We start from the raw sequence: 21,765 nt of genomic DNA, 5'->3' as shown, positions 1-21,765 counted from the left end.
GGAAGATACGAAACCACTAAATCAAAATGGGAGAAAAACAGGGACCATCAAGCCTGTCTAGGATTCAACCGTTTGGCAGATTCGAGGTAAATCAGATTTTTATGATCGGTCAAGACCACAATACGGTGCTTGGCTCCCTCAAGCCAATATCCCCATTCCTCAAACTCCCACTTCATAGCCAACAACTCCCGATTGCTGACATCATAATTGCGTTCAGCAGGCGAAAACTTACGGGAAAAGAAGGCACACAGTTTCATCAAGGAACCATCAGAATTCCTCTGAGACAAAACGGCCCCTGCCCCAATCTCAGAAGCGTCAACCTCAACCTGAAACAGAAGAGAAACATCTGGCTTACGCAACACCGGGGCAGAAGTAAAACAGCGTTTAAGCTCCTGAAAGGCAGAGACAGCCACTAAGGACCAATTCATCACATCAGCGTCCTTCTTCGTCAAATCGGTCAGGGGCTTAACCACACTGGAGAAGTTAGCAATGAAACGGCGATAAAAATTGGCAAATCCCAAAAATTTCTGAAGGCTCTTCACGGATGTGGGCTGAATCCAGTCATGAATGGCCTGAACCTTAACCGGATCCATCTCTATAGATGAGGTGGAAAAAATGAAGCCCAAAAAAGAAACCTTCTGCACTCCAAAGAGACACTTAGACCTCTTCACAAACAAAGCATTATCACGAAGGATCTGAAATACCATCATGACCTGTTTCACTTGAGACGCCCAATCATCGGAAAAAAGTAAGATGTCATCCAAATATACAATCATGAATTTATCAAGGTAACTCCGGAAGATATCATGCATGAAGGACTGAAAAACAGATGGAGCATTAGAGAGCCCGAATGGCATCACAAGATATTCAAAATGGCCTTCGGGCGTATTAAACGCAGTTTTCCATTCGTCACCCTGCTTAATACGAACAAGATTATATGCCCCCGAAGGTCAATTTTAGTAAACCAACTAGCCCCCTTAATCCTGGAAAACAAATCAGAAAGCAAAGGTAAAGGGTATTGAAACTTAACAGTGATCTTATTCAAGAGGCGATAATCAATACAGGGTCTCAATGAGCCATCCTTCTTAGCAACAAAAAAAATACCGCTCCCAACGGTGAAGAAGATGGCCGAATATGCCCTTTCTCCAAAGACTCCTTAACATAACTCCGCATGGCGGTATGTTCCGGCACAGACAGGTTGAAAAGTCGGCCCTTAGGAAACTTACAGCCTGGAATCAAGTCAATAGCACAATCACAGTCCCTATGCGGTGGAAGGGAACTGGACTTGGGCTCATCGAATACATCCTGAAAATCAGACAAAAACTCTGGAACATCAGAAGAGGAGAAAGAGGAGATTGACATCACAGGAACGTCATTATGAACCCCCTGACAACCCCAACTAGTCACAGACATAGACTTCCAATCCAACACAGGATTATGTATTTGCAACCATGGAAAACCCAGCACAATAGCATCATGAAAATTATGCAACACCAGAAAACGACAATCTTCCTGATGGGCTGGCGCCATGCACATGGTCACATGTTTCCAAAACTGGGGTTTATTTTTAGCTAAAGGTGTAGCATCAATGCCCCTTAAAGGAATAGGGTTCTGCAAAGACTGCAAGGGGAAACCACAACGCCTGGCAAATTCAAAGTCCATTAAGTTCAAAGCGGCGCCTGAATCCACAAACGCCATGAGAGAAAATGACGACAATAAGCAGATCAAGGTCACAGATAACAGAAATTTAGGTTGTACAGTTCCGATGGTAACTGAACTAGCGATTCTCTTTGTATGCTTTGGGCAGATTGAAATGACATGAGAAGCATCGCCACAATAAAAACACAACCTATTCTGACGTCTGAATCCTTGTTGTTCCGTTCTAGACAGAATCCTATCACACTGCATAGGCTCAGGCATCTGCTCTGAGGACAACGCCAAAGCGCGCACAGTTCTGCGCTCCCGCAAGCGCCGATCAATCTGAATGGCCAGAGACATAGAATCACTCAGACCAACAGGCGTGGGAAACCCCACCATAACATCTTTGACAGATTCAGAAAGACCCTTTCTGAAAATTGCCGCCAAAGCATCCTCATTCCATTTAGTCAGCACAGACCATTTTCTAAATTTCTGACAATACAATTCTGCCGCTTCTTGACCCTGAGACAGGGCCAACAAGGTCTTCTCCGCTTGTTCCACAGAATTTGGTTTATCATATAATAATCCTAGAGCCTGGAAAAAGGCATCTACATTAAGCAAGGCCGGATTCCCAGATTCTAGGGAAAATGCCCAATCCTGAGGGTAGCAACGCAGCAGGGATATGACAATTTTAACCTGCTGAATGGGATCACCAGAGGAACGAGGCTTCAGAGCAAAAAACAGTTTACAGTTGTTTTTAAAACTCAAAAATTTGGACCTGTCCCCAAAAAACAAATCAGTAGTAGGAATCCTAGGCTCTAAAAGCGAAGTCTGAGCAATATAATCAGAAATACCCTGTACCCTAGCAGCAAGCTGGTCTACACGAGAAACTAATCCCTGAACATCCATGCTAGCACAAGACTCCTCAGTCACCCAGAGGAAAAGAGGGAAAAAAAGACAAAGCAGACTACAGAAAAAAAAATGGCTCTTTCTTCCCTTCTTCTGAGATGCATTTAACTCATTGTTGGCCAGTTGTACTGTTATGATCTGGTGACCGTGGAGCCGCATGAGAGACTTTCCCAGGAGTAGGTGGTACCTGTACTGACCGCAAACCCTAAACTAACACCGCAACTAGAAGTAGCCGTGGGATGTACCTAACACGTCCTAGACACCTCGACACAGCCGGAGAACTAAATACCCCTATAGATAGAAATGTGAATTCTATCTTGCCTCAGAGCAGAACCCCAAAGGATAGGCAGCCCCCCACAAATATTGACTGTGAGTATAAGAGGAAAGACACACGCAGGCAGAAAAACAGGATTTAGCAAAAGAGGCACTTCTAGCTAAATAGAAAAGGATAGGACAGAATTCTAAGCGGTCAGTATTAAAATCCTAAAAATATCCACAGCAGATAATACAAATATTCCATATCTAACTAAAGACATAGAAAGTATATCTGCATCTCCTGAGAATCCAGCATGACTGAAAAATCCAAACAAAGTCTAAGCTGGACAAAAACACAATAAATTGCACTGAATTGCAAAGCACACTGCATGTGTGCACAGAGACAAAAAAACAGACACTTATCTTATCTGAATTGGCAGCATGGCATGAGGAGCAAGAGAGAGATGCAATCCCTCCAAATACAATGGACAACTGGCACTGACTCATGGAGCCTGCACACCTAAATACCTAATAGAGCTGCAATCAGCAGAAACACCTGCCCAGATTACAACCCCAAGACAACTGCACTACCACCAACAACCACCGGAGGGAGCCCAAGAGCAGAATTCACAACAAAGAGGTCAATAGGACAGTCATAGGGGTGGTGAGGCGGAAGGATCTCCACAGCTCTTTTGGAGAACACGTCCGCATTGGGCCAATATTGCTTGGGGAGAGAGGATAGATCTGCGGGTACCTCAGTACTAGCAACCTGAACACATTCCCTCTGACATCTACCCCCACAAGATTCACCCCATCCCAAAATTCTGCCTGTGGACCACTCAATATGAGGAGAGTGGTACCTGTTAAGATCTGGTGGCCTAGGAGCAGCATGAGACGTACTCTGGAGAAGGTGGTACCTGTACTGACCACAGACCCTGAACTTAACACCGCAACTAGAAGTAGCCGTGGAATGTACCTAACACTCCCTGGACATCTCGACACAGCCGGAGGACTAATTACCCCTAGAGATAGAAAAGGCAAAACTATCTTGCCTCAGAGAAAATCCCCAAAGGATAGACAGCCCCCCACAAATATTGACTGTGAGAGGATAGGGAAATAACATACGCAGACTGAAATCAGAATTTAGCAAAGGAGGCCACTTCTAGCTAAATAGAAAGGATAGGACAGAGTACTATGCGGTCAGTATTAAAACACTAGAAAATATCCACCACAGAAAATACAAAAACTCCACATCTAACTAAAGGCATGGAGGGTATATCTGCATCTCCAGAGATACCAGCTTGGCTGAACAAATCCTTATACAGACCAAGCTGGACAAAACAAAACATGGAAAATAACTTGAACGATCAGGCCCACAGCATGTGGACTGCAAAAAACAAAGCCAGAACTTATCTTTGTTGAAATGAACAGCAAGCAAGAGAGACCAGGCAGGGAAGTGAATCCTCCAGGAAACAATGGACAACTGGCACTAACTAAAGGGTCAAGCAAGACTATATAGCCCAGTCAGAATTGCAATAAGTGGACACACCTGATGAATGCTGTGATCCAAAGACAGCAGCGCTACCACTTATAACCACCGGAGGGAGCCCAAGAGCAGAATTCACAACAGGTACCGTAGCCATGGTATCCCTAACAGGACCTCATCAATTCCCTCAGGAATGACGAGCAGAGATATCATTTCCTGATGAGATGGTGACATAGACAGAGAAAAAGGGATGGTCTGGTGTGTTATCTGTGAGGACAGTGTCGACCCATTTACCACTCATATGGTTACTGGTTGAGCTAACATTACCAGGGGAATTGCGTGACGTTGGGCGAAGGCAGAAGACATAAAATTGCCCTCCACCCCAGAATCCACGCAGAGCTCTACCGAGTTTGTAAATGAGCCTATAGTAATTGTCCCCTTAAAGGACAATTTGGAGGCAAATGTCGCCGTGTCTAGTGTACTTCCACCTACTACCACTAGACGCTGATGTTTCCTCGACCGCTGGGGACATCTAGTGGCAAGATGTCCTGACTGCTGGCAAACATGACAATCCTGGAGTGCACGAGCCGTCCAGGACTTAGATCCCGCTTGTGACACTACCATAGCCTCATGTGACTCACGGGCCTGGACTGGAGATTCCAAAGGTTTGGCAAAGGTGGGAGCCAGCCGAAGCCTCTGCCTACACTGGGCTCGCTCTAACCTCTGCTCATGAAAACGGAGGTCAATACGAGTGGACACAGCTATTAACTCTTCCAGTGTGGCGGGAATCTCCCTAGTGGCCAGAGCGTCCTTCATGTGGTCAGCCAGCCCCCTCCAAAATATCGGAATAAGGGATTTATCTGACCACTCAGATGCTAGGGTGCGAAAGTGGACGACAAAATGGCTGACCAAGGACGGGCCCTGAGTCAATGCCAACAGTTGGAGCGCCGTATCATGGGTGACACGAGGTCCTAAAAAGACCTGTTTCAGAGTGCTCAGGAACAACGGAGCACTCTGCACCACATGATCACCACGCTCCCACAGCGGCGTAGCCCACTCCAACGCCCTGTCCGACGGGAAAGACACAATAAATCCCACCTTAGCCCGCTCTGTGGGGAAACGTGCGGCCAGAAGCACGAGATGTATAGAGCACTGGCTCACGAAACCCCTACAAGGTTTACTATCACCAGAAAATTTTTCTGGCAGCGGGAGGCGAGATAGAGTCGGAACAGGGGTGGCAGTGGACAAGGTTGCTGCAGCCACGCTAGCAGCCTCAACAGCAACTGCGTTTACATCCACAGCTGAGGTTGTGCGCTCGAGAGCCGCCAAACTACCCTCCCTGGATGTACTGCAAGGACTGCTGATTGTCCGTCATCACTAGCCAGACACTGTCGCTAGTGTAATGTTAGGGCTAGCGGAACGCACCAAATAATTAGAAAGATAGGGTAAGGTGCGTTCGCATCCCGGGGTCCACCGTGCAGAGATGGAACCTGCTGCTAAGTGATGACAGACTATATGGTGGTACAATGTGGATACACCCACGGGTTAACTTCACCCTGTGTGAAGGAAGCGAACCCTGTTGCGTCACAGGGCCGCGGTACTGCACCAAGAGCACAAGCAAGGAGTCTTAGAACTCAATCCCAAGACACAGAATTATAGTTCGTCTAGACCTCTTGCGCTCGACATCGCAACTGGGGTGTCAGAGCAACTGCAAAAATAACTTAAATGCACAAGAGTGCATGCAGTGCCGCACTGGCAGACGCCACTAACCACCCATACTTGGGATAGGAAAGCGCTCTAATAGCGCACGGCGCCGCACTGGCGGTCACAGCAATTAGACGCTGTTTCGTGTGTTTATTGCTGATGGCTCAGCCGGGCGCTAGATAGCAGACATCCACCTTACACGAGCAGTCATACACATGGGAGGGGATGATTAATGAATGACTTTCACTCATCAACACACATACGATTTCAAGAGTACACTAGCACGTGGCCGAGCGGCCATGCGAACCTTTTATAGCGGCAGTGCTATAAGACCTTCCAGATGGACAAATAGGAGCCGCAACAGGACCTGAGCATGTGACCCCTGACCTCCAATGGGAGGTCGTCCCGTGGGCATGCTCAGTAAGGGAAAAGCAGGACTTTGTCCCAGAAAGACCTGCTCATTGCTGAACATTGCTGGCTACAAGGACAGAGCCTTGAAGGGCAGTTGTAACCAGTCATCCAGTATCAGCCTGAGCTAGACGCTGGGACCAACGTCTCCGCTGAGCAAACTCCACTGCGGCTGGAGAAGAATGGGAGACTGCAGCAGAGATGGTTCGAGATTCCCCCTGTGCAGAGGCGGGAACTCGACACCTAACACACAGCTGCATGATTTGTGGCTGCTAGACAGCTTGAATACATGTGGGGATTCCCTAACAAACAGGCATTCCCACTTGTATTCAAGCTGTCTTGGGAAATCTCAAGTAACAAATATACTCGCTCATCACTAATGTTTATTCTACAATTTTCTGTATGTGGCCACCTAGTGGTTGTGATAACAGTTGCAGTCTAGCGGCTTAGTAGCAGAACCTATAGGTGTACGGAGGGTAACAGGACTAGTGGAGATTGACAACAAATAGAGGCAACACTGGGTGAAAGTGGAAATTAAATTCTCTTGAACATTTTCATTTGAACAGTTTCTCAAAAATAAAAAATCAAACAAAATGTTGGCCAGTGTAGATGGTGGTGGTTGCTTATTTGTGTTTGCACACTCAGTGACACTTGACAGTAATCCCATTTGTGGGAAAAACATAGCCTCTTGACCCACCTTTCAGGATTCGTTTGTCTCTAAGAGCAATTACAGTCTCCCAGGAACAGGCCTGCCGATAGCTTTTAATAAACTAGAAAAACTTGCAAATTTTTGCAAGTACCAAAATTTTCAACTTCTTTTCAGTGCAATTGTAGCACACAGCCCTTGATATTTTCTCTAGAAAATAGCATCCAGTTCACCTGTCTCAATGAATGCACGGAATGCAAATCCACCATTAAGCGAGAAAGTCCAAAATAGAAATAAAATGCATTAAATTATATATCAAAAGTTTTTAAAAAAAATTTCAGTAAAATTATGGTGTGCCAAATGGACCTTCCATGAAAAAGGTTTCAACGTTTCGGCCCTGGGGCCTTTATCAAGGTTATTATCTGCAGGAAACAAAATCAAATAATCTATGACCAGAAATAAATACTGTCATCAATTAATGCAAGAAAGGTCATATGCAGACATGTGGAAAATTGAAAAATAAAAGACGAGATCTCTGTAAATTCACATGTATTACATCATTAAAATAAGATTGAAACAAAATCTTCATCATATAATACTAAGAAAAAAAGAGCAGGCTGTAAAAAAGAAAACAATACATAAATTCAGTATAAGGGTGGTTTCACACTTGCGTTTTTGTCTGCAGCGTTTTTTGAACAAAAAACGCATGCGTTTTTTTCCCTATATTTAACATTGAAAACGCATTCGTTTTTTTTGTACGTGTTTGGTCGCGTTTTCAATCGCATGTGTTTTTTTTACTGCATGCGTTCATTTTCAGAAATGCAACTTGTAGTATTTTTGAGAGGTGTTTTTTTGACACATAAAAACGCATGCGTTTTCATGCGTTTTTTTGGGTCAAAAAATACATTGGAGTCAATGGAAACGCATGCGTTTTTTTGTGCATGCGTTTGCATGCGTTTTTAAACGCATGCGTTTAAATGTAGATAAGGTTGACTAGAATGTAGATAAGGTTGTCTAGACACTGATAAGCCTCCCCCTAGCAGGAAAACACAAAAGAAAACTCCAAAAACACATAAAAAACAAAAAACTTATTCCTCCCCCATCACCTACTGATGTGTCTGTATTGTCTGTTGTGTCTCACCCTTCCAGTGCGTCTCAAGCCTCTCATGTGTTAAGCCCCATCCCCGAACTTCCAGACCCTTCCAGTTTTATTGCCCCTTCTCCTGCGACCTCTGCCTCCTCCACGGTGAGCCAGGCTTCAGTTCTTAACACCCCTCATTTACGTCACTCTACCCCAAGCCGTCGCGGTACAAAAAAATAAATTTTTAAATTTGTTTGTTAACTAAATAAAAAAAAAGTTAATTTGCAACAATTATGTTTGGTTTATTGTGTCTATCACCGCTGTCAATACACGCCAATAAACTTCGCCACACACTTATTCTTTTGGCCAAAACATATCTCCAGTAGTATAAAATACAATACTACATCTATATGTGTTTCTTTAGTATACAGATATGAGTTGGCCCAAAAAATATAACAGTTATTTCCATACTCTTTTTTTTGTACCTAGTGTGACAGTACAAAGAGAAAATGGTGGAAATCAAGTTCAGTACTCAACTGAACAGGTCAGGTGTCCAAAAACTCATAAGTTAAGACACCTGACCTATTGAGTTGATAACTGCTTTGTATATTAACCATATTCTCTTCTTTATACCTAACAAATGATGTGACAATGGTTGTCACACGCTACATATCTATGCTCACCTGGCCAGGTGTAAGAAATTGTGAATTCATGAGCATGTATATGTTTATCATGAATTCATTATTTCTGACACTTGACTTGATGGGTATAGATAGCGTGACAGTGATTGTCTCAGTCTTGACGCAATGACGTCAACAAGATTACCAATAAATCAACATGGTTGCCATTATTAGAAGTATGCGGCCAGTGTTTTACATTATTATTTGTAAATCAAAATAGGGAGTGCAACCATATAAGAGGTCAATTAGGATATGAAAATAATAACTATTACCTCCTCATCTATCACCCACTCCTTGTTTTGGATTACAAAATATGATATACATACAGATCTACTGACCGTCTTTGGTAAACCTTTGTTTAGAGAGGAAAAAGATAGGAGACACGGTCTACATTAACAACACTCAAGTTTATTAATTTGAAATTTTTTTATCAGTATATAATAATTGGTAAAGATAAACATACAACAGGACATTTACACAACATTGTCCTGCCATGACACCCGTCCAATATCGGAAACAAAATAGGCCGCAAATTGGTCTCGCATAAGACCAACGGCTGCAGTTGACCGCATCGGCTGATGCTGAAAATCAGGCAGTGGGTGTGCAACTGGTTCATCCAGTTCAATGTGGGGTCGCTCCTTAGCAATGAGGTAATTGTGGAGAACCACACAGGCTTTGACCACCTCATCCACTGTTTCCACTTTTAGATTTATGGCTGTTGCAAGAATGCGCCATTTAGCAACCAGAATGCCAAAGGTACACTCTACTGTTCTTCTGGCCCTGGTCAGTCTGTAGTTGAAGATCCTTCTAGTGTGGTCCAAGTCCCGACTAGAATATGGCTTCAGGAGATTTTCACACATCTGGAAGGCCTCATCCCCAACCATAACAAATGGCAGCGTTGGGCCTTGAGTGTTGGGGAGAGGCTGCGGAGGGGGAAAATTAAAATTGTTGCCATACACCCGACGGCCCATATCTGAGCTTTTGAAAGTCTGGGAATCATTGCCACGGCCAAAAGCTCCAATGTCCACGGCGATGAAGCGACACTCCGCATCCGCTATTGCCATGAGCACTACCGAAAAATATTTTTTGTAGTTAAAAAACTCCGATCCGGTTCTGGCAGGTTTGATAATGCGGATGTGCTTTCCATCCACCACCCCTAAACAGTTGGGGAAATCACACACATTCAAAAATTTATCGGAAATTTCACGCCACATGTCCACGGTGGGTACTGGTATAAACTCCTCACGGAGTACATTCCATAACGCACGACAGGTGTCCACAACTATTCCAGAGAGGGTGGATATTCCAAGGTGGTATTGGAAGTGGAGTGAAGATAAACTCTCTCCTGTGGCAAGAAATCTAGAAGAAAAAGAAAAAAAAAAAAACACATTAAAATCTACTCTTTTTATGGTGTGTTTAAAAATAACAAAAAGAAAACAACACATAAAATACATGTCATAACCAAAATTTGGACTGTCATTGGTTTAGATTTGGAACGTACCTTAATGTCACTAGCAGACGTTCCTCGGGTGGAATCGCTCTACGGAGCCGTGTGTCCTGTCGCCGTATGGCTCCTTGGACACGAGACAGCAAATCCCGGAACGATTCTTGCGACATTCTCGTGTAATCCTGGAATTTCTCCGGGTTGGCATTCAGCTCCGCATAGAGCGTGTGATAGGCTCCATGGCTCTCACGCACTTCAATGATGGGGTGCCTCCAAAAACGCCTACGTTGTCTCCTTCTCCATCTTTGGCGGTTTCGGTCTTGCTCCCAAGCAAAAGCACAGGCCAGAAAAATCTTGAAGCTGAAATCCAGGTTGAAATAAAAGCTCTCCATGGAAAGATCCATCATGACACCGGAAACAGTAGCAAGCTGTTAAAATTTCTGTACCCCTAGGGTCAATATATAGAGAGACAACCATATACGCCCTCTCTATTCCCATTGGTGGTGTCTGGTTATCTTTTTTTGGCTCCTAGATTTTTTTTGTGAAATGTGAAAAAAAATGCAAACGCATGCAAAAACGCGTGTAAATGCTGCGTTTTTTGGACGCATGCGTTTAACGCATGCGTCAAAAAAACACAGCGTTTACACGCGTTTACATGCGTTTTTTCACCATGCGTTTTTTTTTTAAAACGCATGCGTTTAGAAACGCAAGTGTGAAACCAGCCTAAGACCAATGTAACATACTGTCCAAAAATTCCACGTGTAATAGATCTTAGGTAGAAGTCTATCAATAAAGTGAGTCCCATAAACTCATCTTTCCCACATATTTTATTTTTTGTTTTATTTCTAAAATGTTAAAAATGACATTATATATATTTTTTTTCTTGCCTAAAATATAAAGGAAATGTTTCATCTTTAACCCCTTTCCAACCTTAGACATATAGGTATGACATCTAAGGCTGGCTCCCCGTTTGCTGCCAACTCCGGCGATGAGCCCGCAACTTTTCCTGCATATGTCAGCTGATTATCTCTGACTGCGACATTTAGCATGCTTGCGCCAGAAGGGCATCAATAATCCCACCATTGTCACATCACCACGGGTCGCTGATTGGTTGGCATAACAACCCGGGGACTACAGTAGATCCCTGTGGTTGTAATTGTCAGATAGCTATAAGTACCACCCAGTGCTCATAGCAAGTGAGCATTTCTGCTACATATAGCAGGGTTGAAGCACAAGCGATCCGATGATCACAGCTTCTAGTCTCCCATAGAGACTATTAAAGCAAGAGTAAACTAAAAAAAATGTTTTAAAAAATAATAAAAAATATAAAAGTTTAAATCACCCCAAATACGTTCCATTCAAAATAAAACATAAAAATATATAAAAAATACACATAAAAATACAAAGTTTATTACTTGAATTAAATGAACAACAATTCATATACATACAAAAAATAATTAATTAATAAATAAATACAAAAACGTAATACATGGGTTTTAATCATAAAAAGTTATTAAATCCATGTGTAAACAAAGGATCAAAGAAAAGGTCAAGATTCTAATAAAGTGCAAACAGAAGAAAAAGGGGATATATGATCCATTTCCAGGGGCTTAATAAAAAAAGAGGTATCATATGCTTGTATGTACCAGTATTCCACATTGGCATTAAGCATCCAAATAACCAAGACAATATGCATTCAAGACAAAAAAATCTAAATCCCTCTGTTGCACCCTGTACCTATCTAAAAGTAATATTAATAACATCAGGAATAATTACCCATTATAATGATCCGTCCTGCCTAGACCTTGGCCACGTACCCCAATGCACGATTCGCGTTTGAATATCACTTCCTCAAGGGGCGTGGTTATTTAATCACTTTTTTTTAAATTGAAACCCATGTATTACATTTTTGTATTTATTGAATTATTATTTTTTGTATGTGCAGAATATGAATAGTTGTTCATTTAATTGAAGTAATAAACTTTGGGGATTTTTTATTGGCATTTTTTTAATCGAATTTCTCCTTGTTTTTGCATTGTTTGGCGAATCACCATTAACATGGGTATATGCTGCTATATTACTGGTATTTACATGTAGATCAAAAATACACATGTTTGGTATCACCGAGTTCAGAATCGTTTAATCCAACAATATATAAAAATAATTAATCTGATCGGTAAAAGGTGTAACAAGAAAAAAAATCAACGCCAGAATTAGGTTTTTTTGATTGCCACAACATTGCATTAAAATACAATAACAGGCGATCAAAAGATCATATCTACAACAAAATGGCATCAATAAAAATGTCAGCTGGACACGCAAAAAATAAGCCATCACCCAGCCCCAGATCATGAAAAATGGAGACTTAGTTTTGTTTTTATATTTTGAGAAACTTTGGATTTTTTTTTCACCACTTAAATAAAAAAAGAACCTATACATGTTTGGTATCTACGAACTCTTAATGACCTGGAGAATCATAACGGCAGGTCAGTTTTAGCATTTAGTGAACATAGTAAAATAACAAAACAAAAACAAGTGCGCTTTTTTGCAATTTCACCGCACTTTAATTTTTTTCCCGTTTCCCAGTACACTATATGGCAAAATCAATGATGTCGTTCAAAAGTAAAACTTGTCCAGCAAAAAACAAGCCTTCACATGGCTATAGTGATGGTAAAATAAAAAAGTTATGGCTCTGTGAAAAAGGGGAGCAAAAAACGGAAAATCAAAAACCTAAAAACCCAAGGTGGTGAAAGGGTTAATTTTAAGCCTGTTAGAGACCATTTCATCTTTAACTTGGTAAACTGTTCACAAAAACAGTAATTTTGACCAGGGTTGCCCAAACCTTTACATGTCACTGCAGCAGGCTGAGTCTATGTGCACTGTTATGGTCTGGTGATGTAGGAGCGACATGCGACTAGCTCTGAGCAGGTGGTAACTATACAGACCGCAATTCCTGATCTTAACACAGACACTAGCAGTAGCCGTGGGATGTTCCTATCACTCCCTGGACACCTCGTCACAGCCGGAGAACTAGCTACCCCTAAAGGTAGAAACCGGAAAGCTATCTTGCCTCAGAGAAAATCCCCAAAGGATAGGACAGCCCCCCACAAATAATGGCTGTGAGAGGAGAAGGAAATGACATACGTAGTATGAAACAAGATTTAGCAAAGGAGGCCACTACTAGCTAGACAGAATTAGTACAGGACAGAACACTGTGCAGTCAGTAATAAAAACTAGAAAAAGTCCACCGCAGAGAAATGCAAAACTCTCCACACCTGACTAAAGGTGTGGAGGGCAAACTCTGCTGCCCAGAGCTTCCAGCTTAGCTGAATAGGTTCATACTGATAAGCTGGACAAATGAGCAAAACATAGAAAGTGCTGAACAACAAAGTCCACAACAAGTGAACTGCAAAAGGACAAGCAAGGACTTAGCTTTGCTGAACTGGTCAGAGTGTCAGGGAAATCCAAAGAGCCGAGACTCCAGGCTTGAACAATTGACAACTGGCATTGAATGAGGGAACAGTCAGACTAATATAGAAGAGCCAGAAAGATGATCAGTGAAAACAGCTGCTGATGCTAAATCCCAGAAGCAGCCATACCACTCAAAACCACAGGAGGGAGCCCAAGAACAGAATTCACAAAAATGCCACTTACAACCACCGGAGGGAGCCCAAGAGCGGAATTCACAACAGTACCCCCCCCTTGAGGAGGGGTCACCGAACCCTCACCAGAGCCCCCAGGCCGATCAGGACGAGCCGAATGAAAAGCACGAACCAAATCGGCGGCATGGACATCGGAGGCACCACCCAAGAATTATCCTCTAGGCCATAACCCTTCCACTTAGCAAGATACTGAAGCCTCCGCCTCGAAAATGAGAATCCAAAATTTTCTCAACCACATATTCCAACTCCCCCTCAACCAACACCGGGGCAGGAGGATCAACAGATGGAACAACGGGTACCACATATCTCCGCAACAAAGATCTATGGAAAACATTGTGGATGGCAAAAGAGGCTGGAAGGGCCAAACGAAAAGACACTGGATTGATAATCTCAGAAATCTTATAAGGACCAATAAACCGAGGCTTGAACTTAGGGGAAGAAACCTTCATAGGAACATGACGAGAGGATAACCAGACCAAATCCCCTACACGAAGCCGAGGACCAACACACCGATGGCGGTTAGCAAAACGCTGAGCCTTTTCCTGAGACAACGTTAAATTGTCTACCACATGAGTCCAAATCTGCTGTAACCTGTCCATCACGGAATCTACACCAGGACAATCAGAAGGCTCAACCTGCCCTGAAGAAAAACGAGGATGGAAACCAAAATTACAAAAGAAAGGCGAAACCAAAGTAGCCGAACTGGCCCGATTATTAAGGGCAAACTCGGCCAACGGCAAGAAAGCCACCCAATCATCCTGATCAGCAGACACAAAGCATCTCAAATAGGTTTCCAAGGTTTGATTAGTTCGCTCAGTTTGGCCATTTGTCTGAGGATGGAACGCCGAAGAAAAAGACAAATTAATGCCCATCTTAGCACAAAAGGCCCGCCAAAACCTGGAAACAAACTGGGAAACTCTGTAAGACACAATATTCTCCGGAATGCCATGCAAACGAACCACATGCTGAAAAAACAATGGAACCAAATCAGAGGAGGAAGGCAATTTAGGCAAAGGCACCAAATGGACCATTTTAGAGAACCGGTCACAAACCACCCAGATAACAGACATCCTCTGGGACACAGGAAGGTCCGAAATAAAATCCATGGAAATATGCGTCCAAGGCCTCTCCGGGACAGGCAAAGGCAAAAGCAACCCACTAGCATGGGAACAGCAAGGCTTAGCCCGAGCACAAGTCCCACAGGACTGCACAAAAGAACGCACATCCCGCAACAAGGAAGGCCACCAAAAGGACCTAGCAACCAAATCTCTGGTACCAAAAATCCCAGGATGACCGGCCAACACAGAACAATGGACCTCAGAAATTACCTTACTTGTCCATCTATCAGGAACAAACAGCTTCCACAGGATAGCGGTCAGGTTTATCAGCCTGAAATTCCTGAAGCACCTGCTGCAAATCAGGGGAGATGGCAGACAGAATCACCCCTTCCCTAAGTATGCCAACTGGCTCAAGGACTCCAGGAGAATCAGGCAAAAAACTCCTAGAGAGGGCATCCGCCTTAACATTCTTAGATCCCGGAAGATATGAGACCACAAAGTCAAAACGGGAGAAAAACAGGGACCACCGAGCCTGTCTAGGGTTCAGCCGCTTGGCCGACTAGATGTAAATCAGATTCTTATGATCGGTCAAGACTAGTGTTGAGCGATACTTTCCGATATCGGAAAGTATCGGTATCGGAAAGTATCGGCCGATACCGTCAAAATATCGGATCCAATCCGATACCGATACCCGATCCCAATGCAAGTCAATGGGACGAAAATATCGGAATTAAAAGAAACCCTTTATACACTTGTAGGTTCATTCTACATGAAGGAAAACAACTAAGAATAATGTAGGATGTATTGGGGGACGTGGCGGAGATATTAAAGGCACAGAGGTTTAGCCCAATGTAATAGAATAGCAGGATTTTGCGTTTTTTTTTATGACGTTCGGCGTTAGAAAGAATTTGACTATGTTAATTTTTTTTTTAATGTCAGATATTGATGTTTCACTGCTTCCACGCCCTTCACCTTTTTTTTTACTTCTCCCACGCTTTCTTCTTAATTATCCTCATCATCAGCTTCTTTGACATCAACTTCTTCACCTTATTCATCTTCTTCTTCATCTTCTACCTATTATTTTTTGGGTTACATTGTTCATATTGTTTTTAGTTTACTATTATCTTCATCATATTCTACTTCTTCATCATATTCTTATTTGTGACAGGCATTCCCGTAGTTGTTATCTATAAAAGTTTGAAGATTACACCTTCCGTTCTGCCTGTCACAAAACAGTTACATTTGTCCGCGTTCAGTTTGGCCTGCAGCATCAGGCTTTATCCAGGGGCACCACGAGGAGGAACGGACTCACCCCCATACACTGCTTAGTCTTCTTCTGCTTATAATTTACATAATATTTTTTGCTCTGATATTTTGTGTTATGCTTAATGTCCTTCTGCTCTTTGTTCTGCAGCCTCTTGTTCTTCTGCTTCTCGGTCTTCCAGGTCGTCGTCGTCTCCAGGGTCGTCGTCTCCGGGGTCGTCGTCATCGGGGTGGTCTCCGGGGTCGTCGTCATCGGGGTGGTCTTCAGGGTCATCGTCTCCAGGGTCGTCGTCATCACGGTGGTTGTCGTCTCTGGTGTCGTCGTCATCTTAGGGGTGGTCTTCCGGGTCATCGTGTTTAGTCTCTTGAACTTGGAAATGTAGCAGAAGGTACAAGAAGGCTGAGAAAATGCCGAGAACCAGCTGATGGAACTGGAACTCGGATGGCTACCCGAAGGTCCAAGAGCCAATGGAACGACCGAGGACCAGCTGACGTTACTGGAACCCGGTTACTAAGCAGGAGGTACCTGTGCTGAAAGCACTACCAAGGACCACCTGACGTTGGTGGAACTCAGATACCCAGAGGGAGGCACCTAAGCCAAAGGCTCTGCCCGGAACCAGCTGACGGTACTGGAACCAGGATGGGGAGCAGAAGGTACAAGAGCAAAAGACACTGCCGAGAACCAGCTGACGGTGCTGGAACCCGGATGGGTAGCCGAAGGTCCAAGAGCCAATGGAACTACCGAGGACCAGCTGACGTTACTGGAACCCGGTTACTAAGCAGGAGGTACCCGTGCCTGAAAGCACTACCAAGGACCACCTGACGTTGGTGGAACTCGGATACCAAAGGGAGGCACCTAAGCCAAAGGCTCTGCCCGGAACCAGCTGACGGTACTGGAACCAGGATGGGGAGCAGAAGGTCCAAGAGCAAGTGTCTGCGTGGCTTTTGCAGGACACGTTGCCGGCTGCACAGCAGGGGAACAGCTGGCGGTGCTGGACCCCACTGACACATTGGCTGGTGTTTTTCTCTGTGCAGCTAGCACATCTGGGCCCCAACTGGCGGTTTGTTAGAGCCCAGGGTCAGCAGGAGGAGGAGGAGCAGGAGCAGGGGGAGGGGAGTGTAGGCCGAAGCCTGCACTGGCGGCAGCTTTGGGTCTGTTGTGTCTGCGTGGCGGTCGCAGGACACGTTGCCGGCTACACAGCAGGGGAACAGCTGGCGGTGCTGGACCCCACTGACACATTGGCGAGGTGTTTGGCTCTGTGCAGCCAGCACTTCCGGACAGCAACTAGCGGTGTTGGAGCCCGGGCTCTGCAGGGGGAGCAGAGTGTAGGCCGAAGCCTACTTGAACCAATTTCAAAGGTAACCTTTAACCCCCCCTCAGGGGTTAGAAAGTAGAAGAGCCACAGCTTATGCAGCAGTAGTGCTGCACAAGTCAAAGGTTGCTCTTTTAATTTCGCTCCTTGCACACGCTGAATGAAACACGTATAACATTTAGCCCTTTATACAGTCAAACTGTGTTGGAGGCGCGAGTTCCCTTTGTAATGAGACGCAGCACAGATGTCAAGAATCCCACCTTGGTGCTGGGTGCAGCCTCCTGAGCGTTGTTATTTGCTGTACAGGAGTCTGCGCTGTCGTGTTATCCCCTGGCCTAGCGCTGTTAGCGCTGCCCATCTTCTGACATCATTTAATGTCGGCCGGTGCGGTTCGCGATGACCATGAATCCCAGCCCCGCAGTGTCTTAACATTGTAAAAACACTGCGGGGCTGGGATTCAGGGCCTGGCGCAGCACATATGTTGGCCTCTCACACTCGGGTCCTTACACCCGCTTCAGACTGTGCGGCGTCATCTGATCCCTTATCGCATGCCACGGCCATGAAGCCGCACAGTCCGAAGAAGGCGGAAGGAGAGGAGGGACAGGCGAACTGATGCACTGATCCTGCCCATCAATCACACCCTCGCAGTCCCAATAAATAAGACACCGAGGGGCGTTGTGTGGGTCAGGGCGGCCGCAGAGGCGCAGCCAGCCAAACAATGATGCCAGAAGACGGGCAGCGCTACCAAGGGGGTTGCAGCGTGTCATTACAAAGGAAAGTCACACCACCGGGACGGTTAAATGGTCACACAGAGGACACATTGCAGACGTGTTTTCAGTTCCACATGTGCGAGGAGAATACGTTTCTGAGCCACCTTGCACACATGCAGCATTACCGCTGTACAAGGTGGCTGGATAACGTAAAAACGCCTGGGGGAGGGGGGACAGGTTCCCTTCAATTTCAGTTCTTGTGTCTGCGTGGCTTTTGCAGGACACGTTGCCGGCTGCACAGCAGGGGAACAGCTGGCGGTGCTGGACCCCACTGACACATTGGCTGGTGTTTTTCTCTGTGCAGCTAGCACATCTGGGCCCCAACTGGCGGTTTGTTAGAGCCCAGGGTCAGCAGGAGGAGGAGGAGCAGGAGCAGGGGGAGGGGAGTGTAGGCCGAAGCCTGCACTGGCGGCAGCTTTGGGTCTGTTGTGTCTGCGTGGCGGTCGCAGGACACGTTGCCGGCTACACAGCAGGGGAACAGCTGGCGGTGCTGGACCCCACTGACACATTGGCGAGGTGTTTGGCTCTGTGCAGCCAGCACTTCCGGACAGCAACTAGCGGTGTTGGAGCCCGGGCTCTGCAGGGGGAGCAGAGTGTAGGCCGAAGCCTACTTGAACCAATTTCAAAGGTAACCTTTAACCCCCCCTCAGGGGTTAGAAAGTAGAAGAGCCACAGCTTATGCAGCAGTAGTGCTGCACAAGTCAAAGGTTGCTCTTTTAATTTCGCTCCTTGCACACGCTGAATGAAACACGTATAACATTTAGCCCTTTATACAGTCAAACTGTGTTGGAGGCGCGAGTTCCCTTTGTAATGAGACGCAGCACAGATGTCAAGAATCCCACCTTGGTGCTGGGTGCAGCCTCCTGAGCGTTGTTATTTGCTGTACAGGAGTCTGCGCTGTCGTGTTATCCCCTGGCCTAGCGCTGTTAGCGCTGCCCATCTTCTGACATCATTTAATGTCGGCCGGTGCGGTTCGCGATGACCATGAATCCCAGCCCCGCAGTGTCTTAACATTGTAAAAACACTGCGGGGCTGGGATTCAGGGCCTGGCGCAGCACATATGTTGGCCTCTCACACTCGGGTCCTTACACCCGCTTCAGACTGTGCGGCGTCATCTGATCCCTTATCGCATGCCACGGCCATGAAGCCGCACAGTCCGAAGAAGGCGGAAGGAGAGGAGGGACAGGCGAACTGATGCACTGATCCTGCCCATCAATCACACCCTCGCAGTCCCAATAAATAAGACACCGAGGGGCGTTGTGTGGGTCAGGGCGGCCGCAGAGGCGCAGCCAGCCAAACAATGATGCCAGAAGACGGGCAGCGCTACCAAGGGGGTTGCAGCGTGTCATTACAAAGGAAAGTCACACCACCGGGACGGTTAAATGGTCACACAGAGGACACATTGCAGACGTGTTTTCAGTTCCACATGTGCGAGGAGAATACGTTTCTGAGCCACCTTGCACACATGCAGCATTACCGCTGTACAAGGTGGCTGGATAACGTAAAAACGCCTGGGGGAGGGGGGACAGGTTCCCTTCAATTTCAGTTCTTGTGTCTGCGTGGCTTTTGCAGGACACGTTGCCGGCTGCACAGCAGGGGAACAGCTGGCGGTGCTGGACCCCACTGACACATTGGCTGGTGTTTTTCTCTGTGCAGCTAGCACATCTGGGCCCCAACTGGCGGTTTGTTAGAGCCCAGGGTCAGCAGGAGGAGGAGGAGCAGGAGCAGGGGGAGGGGAGTGTAGGCCGAAGCCTGCACTGGCGGCAGCTTTGGGTCTGTTGTGTCTGCGTGGCGGTCGCAGGACACGTTGCCGGCTACACAGCAGGGGAACAGCTGGCGGTGCTGGACCCCACTGACACATTGGCGAGGTGTTTGGCTCTGTGCAGCCAGCACTTCCGGACAGCAACTAGCGGTGTTGGAGCCCGGGCTCTGCAGGGGGAGCAGAGTGTAGGCCGAAGCCTACTTGAACCAATTTCAAAGGTAACCTTTAACCCCCCCTCAGGGGTTAGAAAGTAGAAGAGCCACAGCTTATGCAGCAGTAGTGCTGCACAAGTCAAAGGTTGCTCTTTTAATTTCGCTCCTTGCACACGCTGAATGAAACACGTATAACATTTAGCCCTTTATACAGTCAAACTGTGTTGGAGGCGCGAGTTCCCTTTGTAATGAGACGCAGCACAGATGTCAAGAATCCCACCTTGGTGCTGGGTGCAGCCTCCTGAGCGTTGTTATTTGCTGTACAGGAGTCTGCGCTGTCGTGTTATCCCCTGGCCTAGCGCTGTTAGCGCTGCCCATCTTCTGACATCATTTAATGTCGGCCGGTGCGGTTCGCGATGACCATGAATCCCAGCCCCGCAGTGTCTTAACATTGTAAAAACACTGCGGGGCTGGGATTCAGGGCCTGGCGCAGCACATATGTTGGCCTCTCACACTCGGGTCCTTACACCCGCTTCAGACTGTGCGGCGTCATCTGATCCCTTATCGCATGCCACGGCCATGAAGCCGCACAGTCCGAAGAAGGCGGAAGGAGAGGAGGGACAGGCGAACTGATGCACTGATCCTGCCCATCAATCACACCCTCGCAGTCCCAATAAATAAGACACCGAGGGGCGTTGTGTGGGTCAGGGCGGCCGCAGAGGCGCAGCCAGCCAAACAATGATGCCAGAAGACGGGCAGCGCTACCAAGGGGGTTGCAGCGTGTCATTACAAAGGAAAGTCACACCACCGGGACGGTTAAATGGTCACACAGAGGACACATTGCAGACGTGTTTTCAGTTCCACATGTGCGAGGAGAATACGTTTCTGAGCCACCTTGCACACATGCAGCATTACCGCTGTACAAGGTGGCTGGATAACGTAAAAACGCCTGGGGGAGGGGGGACAGGTTCCCTTCAATTTCAGTTCTTGTGTCTGCGTGGCTTTTGCAGGACACGTTGCCGGCTGCACAGCAGGGGAACAGCTGGCGGTGCTGGACCCCACTGACACATTGGCTGGTGTTTTTCTCTGTGCAGCTAGCACATCTGGGCCCCAACTGGTGGTTTGTTAGAGCCCAGGGTCAGCAGGAGGAGGAGGAGCAGGAGCAGGGGGAGGGGAGTGTAGGCCGAAGCCTGCACTGGCGGCAGCTTTGGGTCTGTTGTGTCTGCGTGGCGGTCGCAGGACACGTTGCCGGCTACACAGCAGGGGAACAGCTGGCGGTGCTGGACCCCACTGACACATTGGCGAGGTGTTTGGCTCTGTGCAGCCAGCACTTCCGGACAGCAACTAGCGGTGTTGGAGCCCGGGCTCTGCAGGGGGAGCAGAGTGTAGGCCGAAGCCTACTTGAACCAATTTCAAAGGTAACCTTTAACCCCCCCTCAGGGGTTAGAAAGTAGAAGAGCCACAGCTTATGCAGCAGTAGTGCTGCACAAGTCAAAGGTTGCTCTTTTAATTTCGCTCCTTGCACACGCTGAAT

This window comes from Ranitomeya variabilis, chromosome 5, assembly GCF_051348905.1.
Source record: "Ranitomeya variabilis isolate aRanVar5 chromosome 5, aRanVar5.hap1, whole genome shotgun sequence".
Lineage (NCBI taxonomy): Eukaryota > Metazoa > Chordata > Amphibia > Anura > Dendrobatidae > Ranitomeya > Ranitomeya variabilis.
Note: the sequence above shows the minus strand (reverse complement) of the source record.